We start from the raw sequence: 10,661 nt of genomic DNA, 5'->3' as shown, positions 1-10,661 counted from the left end.
TTGTGCTCCTTGCGGCACTTTCCTCTTGACTGTGCTCTTATGTGCTCTTTGCGGCACTTTTCTCTTATCTGTGCTCTTATCGGCACTTTGTGATTCTCTCTTAATTGTGCTCTTTGCGGCACCTTCCTCTTGACTGTGCTCTTGTGTGGCACTTTCCTTTTTCTTTTTTTTTTTTCTTGCACTTTCCTGTCCTTTTTTTATTCTCTTGTGCTCTTTTCATGCACTTCCCTTTGTTTATTTCACTCCCCTGTGCTCTTATCGGCACTTTGTGCTTCTTTTTTTCACTTTCTGTGCTGTTTCCTCATTTTGCCTGACTTCAAAATGGCCGCCACTGCTCAGACCGCTCCTATTGGTCCTTTTTGCCTGATTCCAAAATGGCCGTCGACATCTCGCGCGATGTCGGAGCCAATCTCGCTCTCGCCTGGCTTCAAAATGGCCGCCGCGCTGTTCTCTTCTGCTATTGGCTCAATTTGCCTGGCCCCAGGATGGCCGCTCTCGTTCACGCGATAGTTCGCCCTCCTTTGAAAAAACGAGCGCGCTTCACTGCCGAGTCCTTACCGGAGCTCTTCTCTTCATCAGACGCTTGTTTTCCTCATTGGGCCAGATTTCTTCGTTGTGGTTCCTCGGATCCTTCTTCTTTATCGTGAATCAGGGTGGGCTCCTGGTCATGATCTCCTCATTCAGTCCTGGATGCGATACTTTCTCTTCAGCAGCACACGCGTGATGTGAATCCCACCCTCGTCGCCAGTTGTCGTGTCCCCGGACCCGCAATCACGACAGGAGTCAGTCTGGTGGTCAAATACTTTATTCCTGTGTGCAGTGTCTGTCAGGTACGTCTTGCCTCTTCCATGGGTCTAAGGGAATGTCCCCCTGCCCCGCTGACCGGAACTAGTGTCCAGTGTCAGCCCCACCTCTTGTTCCTGCTGCTGGGTCTTAGTGCCCACCACTCAGGGCACGACAGGCCCACTGAAGCCTGATTATTGCTGCATTTTATCATTCAGACAGTTGCAATTGGGTCCGTTTTCTTCCTTGGGTCCATGACACACTAGCTAAGCTGCTGTCACCCCGTCTCCCCTCCCCCCTGTCACACCGTCACAGACTACAACAGTCAGACAATCTCCTGCTACCTGTGAGACACAACACATTCCTGCCCATGCTTAACACACACGTGGCCACATTCTGTGAAAGACGCGAGAGCACATCAAAGAGCACCACTGTGGCCTTGTACCTTTGAGACACAGACAGAAGCCATCTAAGGCAGATCTGGAGAACATTTGGTGTTGCTTAAAGGAATGCAGGGAGATGCCCTAGAAAATGACAGTCGAGATATTGTGAAAGTGGGTGTTGATTTGGCAGTATTAGTGCATGCGTCTGTTGTAGAAGATAAATGTTGTGTATGTTTGATTATGTATCTCAGCCATAGCACTGCTGTGCCACAAACCCCTAGTTATAGGACCCAGGCTGTTGAAAAATGGTTTCCCTCCTCTAGAATGAGACATACAGTCAGAAATGGCCTTTGCTCAGACAGCGCCCTGGACGAAACCAAACTTGGAAGGAGTAGGAGGAGGTTAGGGAAGCGCCATGAAAAGTAAAACAAACATTAAGCAAACAAGGACGCCAACAGCTTTCAGAAAAAAGTGTTTAAACACACTTTTCTTTTGACCTAAGTCTTAGTAAGACTGCTACAGGAAGCTCCAGCTGCCCCTTGCAGGTCAGCACCATGGGCAAAGCTTGCACATGCTAAAGGATGCCCCTGTAAAGGTGTTGGCCAGTGTATGGTTCACAAGAGTAGTAGTGAGGGCTACATTTTACATCAAGTAAAAAGTGACAGCTGTTCCACCGCAGAAGTGATGTCACTTCTGTTACCAGGACTTCCGGTAGGCAGTGGCGTCACTTCTGGGGTTCACGTGACGTGTTGGGATACGTATGTTGTGACATCACCCTGGTCACGTACTAGTCACATGCTCATGGTCTACCACGTGGTTAGAGCTATGTGGCAGCCCTCAACAAACCAGAACCCCCTGGAGATCAGGTGGACATGATGTGATGTAGAGGAGTACGCCCCTTTTTTGATGATTAGAATACATATAAGAAGCTCCTAAGCAGCCATTGCCTAACCCAGGAGCCGCCCTCCAGAAAGAGATTGTTCTATCATTATGAAAAGTTAAAGCCACCTCATCAGAAGATGCTCTTTGATGGTGGCTTGGCTACTATCGATATATATTATCGTAGCCTGACACCAGAGACAATGGAGCAGAATGCGCAGCAGAGCGACCTTAAAGAGGGTGGTCACAACGCCAGCGGTTTTGACAAGGAGCTTTGCCAGTAGTTGAAATGTTCAGCCTCAACGATTTGCCGCAACTGATATCCCTTATTAAGGGCTCCAGCAGCAAAGTCTTGAGCAACGAAGCAAATGCTGGAAACAATTGCAGCGACATGGAAGATTGTGAAGAATCTATAACAGCTCCTAACTCACCGGTCTATAAGGATATGGGGTTTCTGGTGAAATCGGCTCTGCAGGCTATCGTCGTTCAACAGCCGCAGACGCAAACTCCAACACTGGTTATGCTTCGATAGACATCAGCGACTCTCAGGATTTCAGAGTCGCAGCCGAGTTCCACGAAAATGACGAGGTTAGAAAAAATTGTTATACACACTTACTTATACTGTGTATACGGCTATATATTTTTTTATCTAATAGTCTGTCTTTCTTTCTTTTTTGAACCACATAAAGCATCAGCAACAGAGCCATGGCAGAGGAGACGCAGCCAAAGGATAACTCTATAACATTTTACTGCTTATGCTGTTCAAAACAGACAGAAAGTTCCACGTTACAAAACAAAGAGCCACGTAAGAAATGGGTTTGTACCTATAATATTGCAGAATTTGGAAAGGAAGCACCAGGCCTACCCTACAACGCCATATGGCCTGCTAAAGGTTTTTCTGCGATTGTTTTAAATGTGTGTATCAAACATGCCTATTATAACCTCTGTTATGGCCACAATTTCATGATCCGCAGCAAGAGGCTCACAAGTGTCTATACGACTCATACACTTCACAATCCGTCATATATGCAGCTTGCGAGACTCGACCAAAGTATATAAACTGTTAAGGATGGTGTATGGTTTGTCCGAGAAAAAGAAAAATGCCCATCCTGATATGATTAAGGTCTTGTCGACCATGCTCAAAGAGATCCAAGCTCAAAACTCTGTCATATGCAAGGATTGTGTACGGAATTTGTTAGAAGGATGGCAGAAAGGGCTGTAGAAAGACGTATGAGCAACGTTTATTTTAAAAACAGACGAGCCAGCTCTTTAACCCCACTAAAACTGATAAAAAAATAAAAAGACGAGTCCCCTGCTATTGTGTCATTATTGTATTATTTAACGTTACATACTTATTCACCGGTAAACGGTTATCTGGGGAAGATGCAAATTCACTCCACAAGCCATTCAACAGGCACTTTAAGCCTCTCGTCGAGGCGCTCTCCATATGTCTCAAGGATTCAGGATTGCGGCCGTCATTAATGTGCCGCTAGATTAACAATGGCAGGCGGACATAATTAGTCTTCAAGATCTAGCCAAGCATAATAACTGAGCTTGATAAATATTAAGGGTAATAGATGTATTGTCCAAGTATGCCTTTGCAGAAGCTCCAAACTTTAAAAGTGGTACAAGCATCATCACAGCCTTTAAAGCCATCTTCAGGAAAGGACAAACCCTGCAAAAACTGCAAAAACTGCAAAAACTGCAAAAAGAAGCCAGAAAATAATTTTTAAACAATCCGATTCAGAAATTATTAAAACAGCACGCTGTTCATCATTTGTAAAGCACACGGATAAGCTGCTGTTATAGAGCATTTTAACAGAAGCATAAAATCTAAGATGTGGTGATATTTCATGGCCTACAACACCTACTAATATGTGGATGTTCTACAGGCGTTTATAGATGCTTATACCTCTACGGGAGATGTTTTGATGGTTCTTTGATAACTGCCGTCAGTTATCAAAGAGCCATCAAAACATCTCCCGTAGAGGTAATGACTGATAATTTGTGGAACCCCTTTCTATGTAGCTGATCCATCTATAGGGTCTAAAGATTTCCTTTTTAGGTTTCGCCTGGCGTCCACTGCGCAGCAGTGTCGCACAGGCGAAATCTTTTGTTTAACAGTACGGGGCTTTCTCCCGCCTCTCTCTTCCATTGGCTAGCTCCATAAATGAAGGCTAGCCATTGGAAGAGAGATCTGTCCGTAATTGTCCGAGCAGATTCGTGGGCGTTCCGCGGATTTTTTCTCTCTCCGCCCCTTTTACAACGCCATGCGGCGGTGGGTGTTGTCTTGTTTATTTTTTTTAATCACTATGTTTGCGCCGCCATTTTTTCACGGAGCTGGGGCGGGTGGGTTATATACAAGATGCTCGTTTCGCTCTTGCTCATTACCCCTGCATCCCTCTCCACAATTTTCTCTTCTTCCACAAACACATACATGGGCAGACATGGGGGACTTTGGGGGTCACCTTTGGTCTGTTCTACTGCGATAATTAACCCTTTGCATCCTGGGGGCGGCGGGTCAGCACACTTCAGCCACGAAGGCTCTCTTGCGCTGACTGCAGTTTGTCCGACCACATGTGCACATCGGCCTACTCAGAAGTTACTTCATTCTCTGGGCTGGGGGGCAACACGTTATTTGCCAATGCTTTTTACTGTCTGTTCTTTATTCTTTTTACTTGTAACCATCCTTGTGGCCCTCCGCGAAACCGGAAGTCAGGCATCTTCTGCCGGGACGGGGGCGGGGCCTGCAATCCGGCAGGAAGTCCCGCCCGCCGCCGCCGGCCCGAGGAAGAGGAAATGTGGCCTGTTGCGGGGCTCCCGTGTGCTGAGGGAGCCCCGGAAAAAGAAGAGGAGCATGGCGGCTGGTCGTCGGGGCTCCCATGTGCTGGAGGGAGCCCCGGGAACGGAGGCAACCTGGAACCTCGCCGGCTGCAGAGTCTGCAACGTGAGCTGTGCTGCGGGGCTCCCATGCGTAGAGGAGAGCCCCGCGATGGCACCAGACAGGAGAGAAAGCATTGCAGGTGAGCGGGGAGAACGGGAGCCTACCCCGCCTCCCCCAGCATGGCGGTGAAGCCCCGGGCCCCAGGAGGGGGGCCCGGGTCACGGAGAAGAGACCTGCTGTTGATTCCCGGTAAGTGGGACTCGAGTCTTGTGCTCATATGCTCTTGTGCCTTGAGAGGCTGGTTCGCATTGCTCTCGTGTGTATGTGCCCTTGCATCCGTGGCTGCACGCTCCCACACAAAGGAAGCACGTGGCATGCTGCAGGTTTCATCCTTCTCATGCCCTCTGTAGCCTGTCACCGAGCCTCGGACGTGGTTCTACCACCAAGTGGAAGGACAGCTGGGGGGAGGGTGGAAGCAACAGGGGTAAAGCGGTGGCGTCTGTGGATGGAGGGCATGCCACCGATGGGCAGAGTGCCTAGGGTCAGGAGCGCATTTCCGCAGTCCATGTAGGCATGTTCTAAACATGGGCCTGCTGCTGGAGTCCGCGCTTTCATGTGCAGGTGCAGCGTGCATATATGTCTGCTGTCAGGTCATGCCACCGAGGTCAAAAGTGGCATGCCTATATCCCTGGCGCTGAGGGCCTCGTCCAGTCACATAAAATTACAGTAAGTTACCTTACTTGAAAGCAGGGCTGGGGAGGACAGCCCTCCAGAACATATTGAAAACTAGGCTCCACGCACTGCCAATTCTGGACTTCAGGACCCTTTGGAAACACAGTGTGTCTGGGAACAAGGGATGTCGCCTGTGTCAGTACCGTACAGAATCAGCAGGGCACATTATTTACTGCTGCCCTGTGTTGCTGGGTCAAAGGCGACTATATCTAAGGTCTCTGTTCTTGCAAAACCAGGTGAGAACGCGCAAAGAGGCTCTAAAGCTCACCTGTACCATCACGAAGCCCACGGCCCTCGCACGACTTGGCAAGTTCCAGCAGAAGCAAAAAGTCCATAACTCACAAGGCGAAGCTCACTAAGGACTATGGGAACTTCAAGTGGAGGGGCATCGAACTGGTTACCACAAGCTTAGCTACGTATGATGCACCTCTGACTGGCCTGCATGAAGGACAGATTACCTGAAGGGCCTGCACATGGTCGAGAATTTCCACCAAGCTCCTCACAATACTTTTGGCAAAGCCCCTTCTCACCAAATCAGTCCAACACCTCACAGGGCGCGCGCTGGCGCACACCTGCGTGTGTGTGGCTGGCTCTGTGTGTGTGTGTGTGTGTGTGTGGCTCTGTGTGTGTGTGGCTGTGTGTGTGTGGCTCTGTGTGTGTGGCTCTGTGTGTGTGTCTCTGTGTGTGTGTGGCTCTGTGTGTCTGTGGCTCTGTGTGTGTGTGGCTCTGTGTGTGTGTGGCTCTGTGTGTGTGTGTGTGGCTCTGTGTGTATGTGGGTGTGCCTCTGTGTGTGGGTGTGGCTGTGTGTGGGTGTGGCTCTGTGTGTGTGTGGATCTGTGTGTGTTTTTGAAACATAAATAAAACGCGATATTTACAATGTCAATAGCTCAAACTCGCGTAAATACGTGAGATTTGCGAGAGATTAAGCTATTGGCATTGTAAATGACAATGCTATTTGTTTATCTGTTTTGAAAACCAAAACATAAATAAAAATGTTGTCATTTGCAATGCCAAAAGCTCAAACTTTTGCAAAGGCGAAACCGTTGCATTGTAAATGCTTGTTTTGAATGAAGTTGCGACCCTTCCAGGACTCGCGGAGGCTCTAGCAACAACTTTTATTCTGGGGTCTACCTTTTGCTGAGGTTTGGCATAATTGTGTGCTTTCAGTGAAACTGTGAAGAAAAATAATCACTAACACATTTCCAATATACACTGATTTAGCACACTCTCTGAGGGCACAATGGAATCTTGGGGTGTTTTGGACTGCCGAGGCTAATCATTACACATCCTTTATGCAATAAGGCCATCCCTTTATTCACCTGTAATAGCAGGATTATGCTTGATGCTGTTGATGCGTCTTTAGACTCTAAGATTTCTTTTATCTCTTCAACAGCTAGCTGTACTTCTGCCTCATAGCCTGTAAAAACATACACATAATACATTTAACAAAACAAAAAAAAGCCTGTGCTGTTGAGACAATAAGGTTAGCAAAAGTCTCAGAACTATAGTGCTCTAAATATCTGAACCTTGCTGAAATTCAACCGTTTTCCCTCATGTCTCCATGTTAATTCTGGGAGATCTTGTGTGCAGAGCAGACATTTGGTTTAAAACAGTTCTAGCAAACATTGCCAGTCTTAGCTGATTGAGTCATTTAAAAATAAATTTTAAACACGTGTTGTCACAATATAATAACATAATTTACAGTTGTTGGAACAGGCATTCTTAACAAGCTGTGTAGCCAGCAGGGCTACCGAATGCAGGGGTTTTGATTCAGCGCTAAACAGTTCCAGCTTCTAAGCCCAGGGGCTGCGCTGGATCTTTAACCCCTTAAAGAATTGCGCAAAGCATATTCAAAATAACCACATCACAGTTTAGCAAAGCGTGAATATACACATTTTACCTCCGACAATTTGTGCTATTACACAGACCATTAAACATTTACAAATAAATATCCAAGAGCTAGCTTTTCCTCCGCAAAAACAAAACACAGCCCTTTCATTTTTTAAATCCTTACAGCTGCATCTGCTTGGGGATGGTACATTCAGGTTGCTGTTTCTCAACCACATTGGCTTAAACCCTTGGAACTAGCTCAACCCTGCATATAGAGTCAACTCCCCTCAACCTCCACCCTTCAGCTCCCCCAGTTTCTAATCTATTCACCACCCGCTGTCGCAGCCTCCATTGCAGCCTGGTTGAAATACTGCTGTTGACCTTTAACCCCGGGCAAACCGTGGTTTAAACAACAGATTTTATTTTTATACATTTTGTAAACACAGATTTCCACATGGCTTGTAGCCTCCTAAGCAATGCAACAGAATGAAACAAACGACATCCTCACCTACCGTTCCCTTTACCGCAACAGAGGTCCTTGAGTTCAAAGAAATAGCTGTCCCTCTGACCCCCCTGCCCCTATTTTACACAGACATTTTAATGATTACTGGATTTCACCAGGGGGTGACTTTTCGACATGTACAGTTTTACATAAGACCGGTACAGACCATCTCCGCATATCGGAAATAAACCTCTGTAAGCAGCGCAGGATTGCACACGTTAGCTTTTATTCTGAATGCTGAGTCCACCGGCTTTGGACGGGGGCATTGTAACACTTTTGCATTTTCACAACTACATGTTGAAACGCTTTTTTTTTCAAACCATGAATAAAAAGAGACATTCTCAGACCATGAAGAACAGAAACTGGGCTTTGCTATGCAACACATTGAATGGAAAAAACATAATTTGACATATAAGCTGCAGCAAAACACACAAGGTGATGGACGGAATGTTGCACAATGGCAAAACATTCACCCCCAGTCACAGATCTGGGTTTAGTCCATCGTTATTTTGCTCACCACGCCATCCCAGTTCAGACATGTTCGCCCTCTGTTGGAAGGGTATGTCCAGACGTGCATCCCAGGACCGGTTTCTGGCTATCAGCCGTCTTCAGCCAGGATAGCTTGACTTCAGTGGCCTAGTGAGCATGGGACCCATGTCTGGGCATACCCTTTCCACATAGGGCGAACAGCAAAACACACAAGATGTTGGACCGAATGTTGCACATTGGCAAAACATTCACCCTAGTCACAGATCTGGGTTTAATCCATCGTTAGTTTGCTCTCCACGCCACCCCAGTTCAGGCATGGCCATATGCAAATCAGTCTTGACCCTGTGCCTCATGGGAACAGTCCAGCCCGAACTGCCAAGCCATGTCTTCCCTGGACCAGGAACAAGCCTCCTGGGACCAGTTTCTGGCTAATCAGCCGTCATCAGTCAGGCTAGCTTGAATCCAGTGGCAAAGTGAGAAAGGGACCCACATCTGGGCATACCCTGAAAACTTAGGGTGAACAAAGCAAAATCAAAGGGGATGATGGACAGAGTGTTGAGCATTGCAAGCACTCACCCCCAATCAACTGATCTGGGTTTAATCCATCATCATTCTTTAGCTCACTCCGCCACCCCAGTTCAGACATGGCCATATGCAAATCAGTCTGACCCTGTGTCTCATGGGAGCTGTCCGGCCCGAACTGTCAAGCCATGTCTTCCCTGGACTGGAAACAAGCATCCTGGGATCCGTTTCTGGCTAATCAGCCATCATCAGCCAGGCTAGCTTGAATCCAGTGGCAAAGTGAGCAAGGGACCCAGGTCTGGGCATACCCTGCCAACTTAGGGCGAACAAAGCAAAACCAAAGGGGATGATGGACGGAGTGTTGAACATTGCAAGCACTCACCTCCAGTCAACTGATCTGGGTTTAATCCATTTTCATTCTTTAGCTCACTCCGCCACCCCAGTTCAGACATGGCCATATGCAAATCAGTCTGACCCTGTGCCTCATGGGAACAGTCCAGCCCGAACTGCCAAGCCATGTCTTCCCTGGACCGGAAACAAGCATCTTCGGGCTGGTTTCTGGCTAATCAGCCATCATCAGCCAGGCTAGCTTGAATCCAGTGGCAAAGTGAGCAAGGGACCGGTCCTAGGATGCTTGTTTCCGGTCCAGGGAGGACCTGCCTTTGCAGTTCGGGCTGGACTGTTCCCATGAGGCACAGGGTCAAGATTGATTTGCATATGGCCAGGTCTAAACTGGGGTGGCATTTATTATTTATTATTATTGAAATGTGTTAAGCACGCGGCTACCCCCAACGGGGGTGTCCCGGCGCTGTAGACAGCTGAGCAGCAAGGACCACAAGAGGGCTAGTGGCATGGTGAGCAAAAGAATGATGGATTTAACCCAGATCCCTTGACTGGGGGTGAATGTTTTGATTTGTTCTGTATTCCATTCATCAACTGTGTGTCTTTTGCAGGGTAATGTCACAACACATGTGACTCAACACAGTGATGTGACCACCCTCGAAGTGACGTCACTGCCGGGGAGGGCCATAGGAGCCCAGAAGTCCCAGTAACGGAACTGATATTTCTGGGGCAGGATAACTGTCACTTTTTGCTTGATGTGAAAGGTAGCCCTCATTACTACTCATGAGTCCATTAATGTGTCACAAAAGTGAATTAAAAGCTTCTTCAGGTTTAGAATTTATGCCACTTTAATCTAGGTGAATGCTGGGGCCGGGCCATCAACCCTTTGTGGGGAGCTCTTCTTGAATCCTGATTCGTTTACATCGCCAAAAGTAAATCACCAAAGGAAAAACTCGGAGTATACCTATTATCTCTCTAGATCGCCTTACCTGCAACGTCCACTAACTAGGACCAGCAGGTGAATAAAATGAGTAAGGAGAGGAAACCTGAAAGTCATGATGGAAACTTTAGGGGCAGACCTCGGCTTCTAGGTCCTCAGTCGGGATCGGCATAATAAGATCTGTAAGTTTGCTATGACTAACCATATGTCAGGCCCTGTTTCCTTACAGATCAACATTTCTACCTCATTGCTCCTTTATTTTCAGACTCCCTGATTAACAAAATCAGGGCTAAGGTGACTCCCCACAGCACACTGTCACTCCCTTTGGTGAGATACAACTATTTTATGGAACATCTCTCCATTCACAAAGATTCT

The 10,661-nt window shown here is 47.4% G+C and overlaps 1 pseudogene; it reads left to right on the top strand.

Moving 5' to 3' along the window:
* Positions 1-2,334: 2,334 nt before the first annotated feature.
* On the top strand, positions 2,335-3,344 carry LOC144823556 (uncharacterized; annotated as a pseudogene).
* The last annotated feature ends 7,317 nt before the right edge of the window (positions 3,345-10,661 follow it).

Source organism: Lissotriton helveticus, chromosome 3_1 (assembly GCF_964261635.1).
Source record: "Lissotriton helveticus chromosome 3_1, aLisHel1.1, whole genome shotgun sequence".
In the NCBI taxonomy this organism is placed as follows: Eukaryota; Metazoa; Chordata; class Amphibia; order Caudata; family Salamandridae; genus Lissotriton; species Lissotriton helveticus.
The sequence above is the reverse complement of the archived record's forward strand: the minus strand, read 5'-3'. Positions and strand labels throughout refer to the sequence as shown.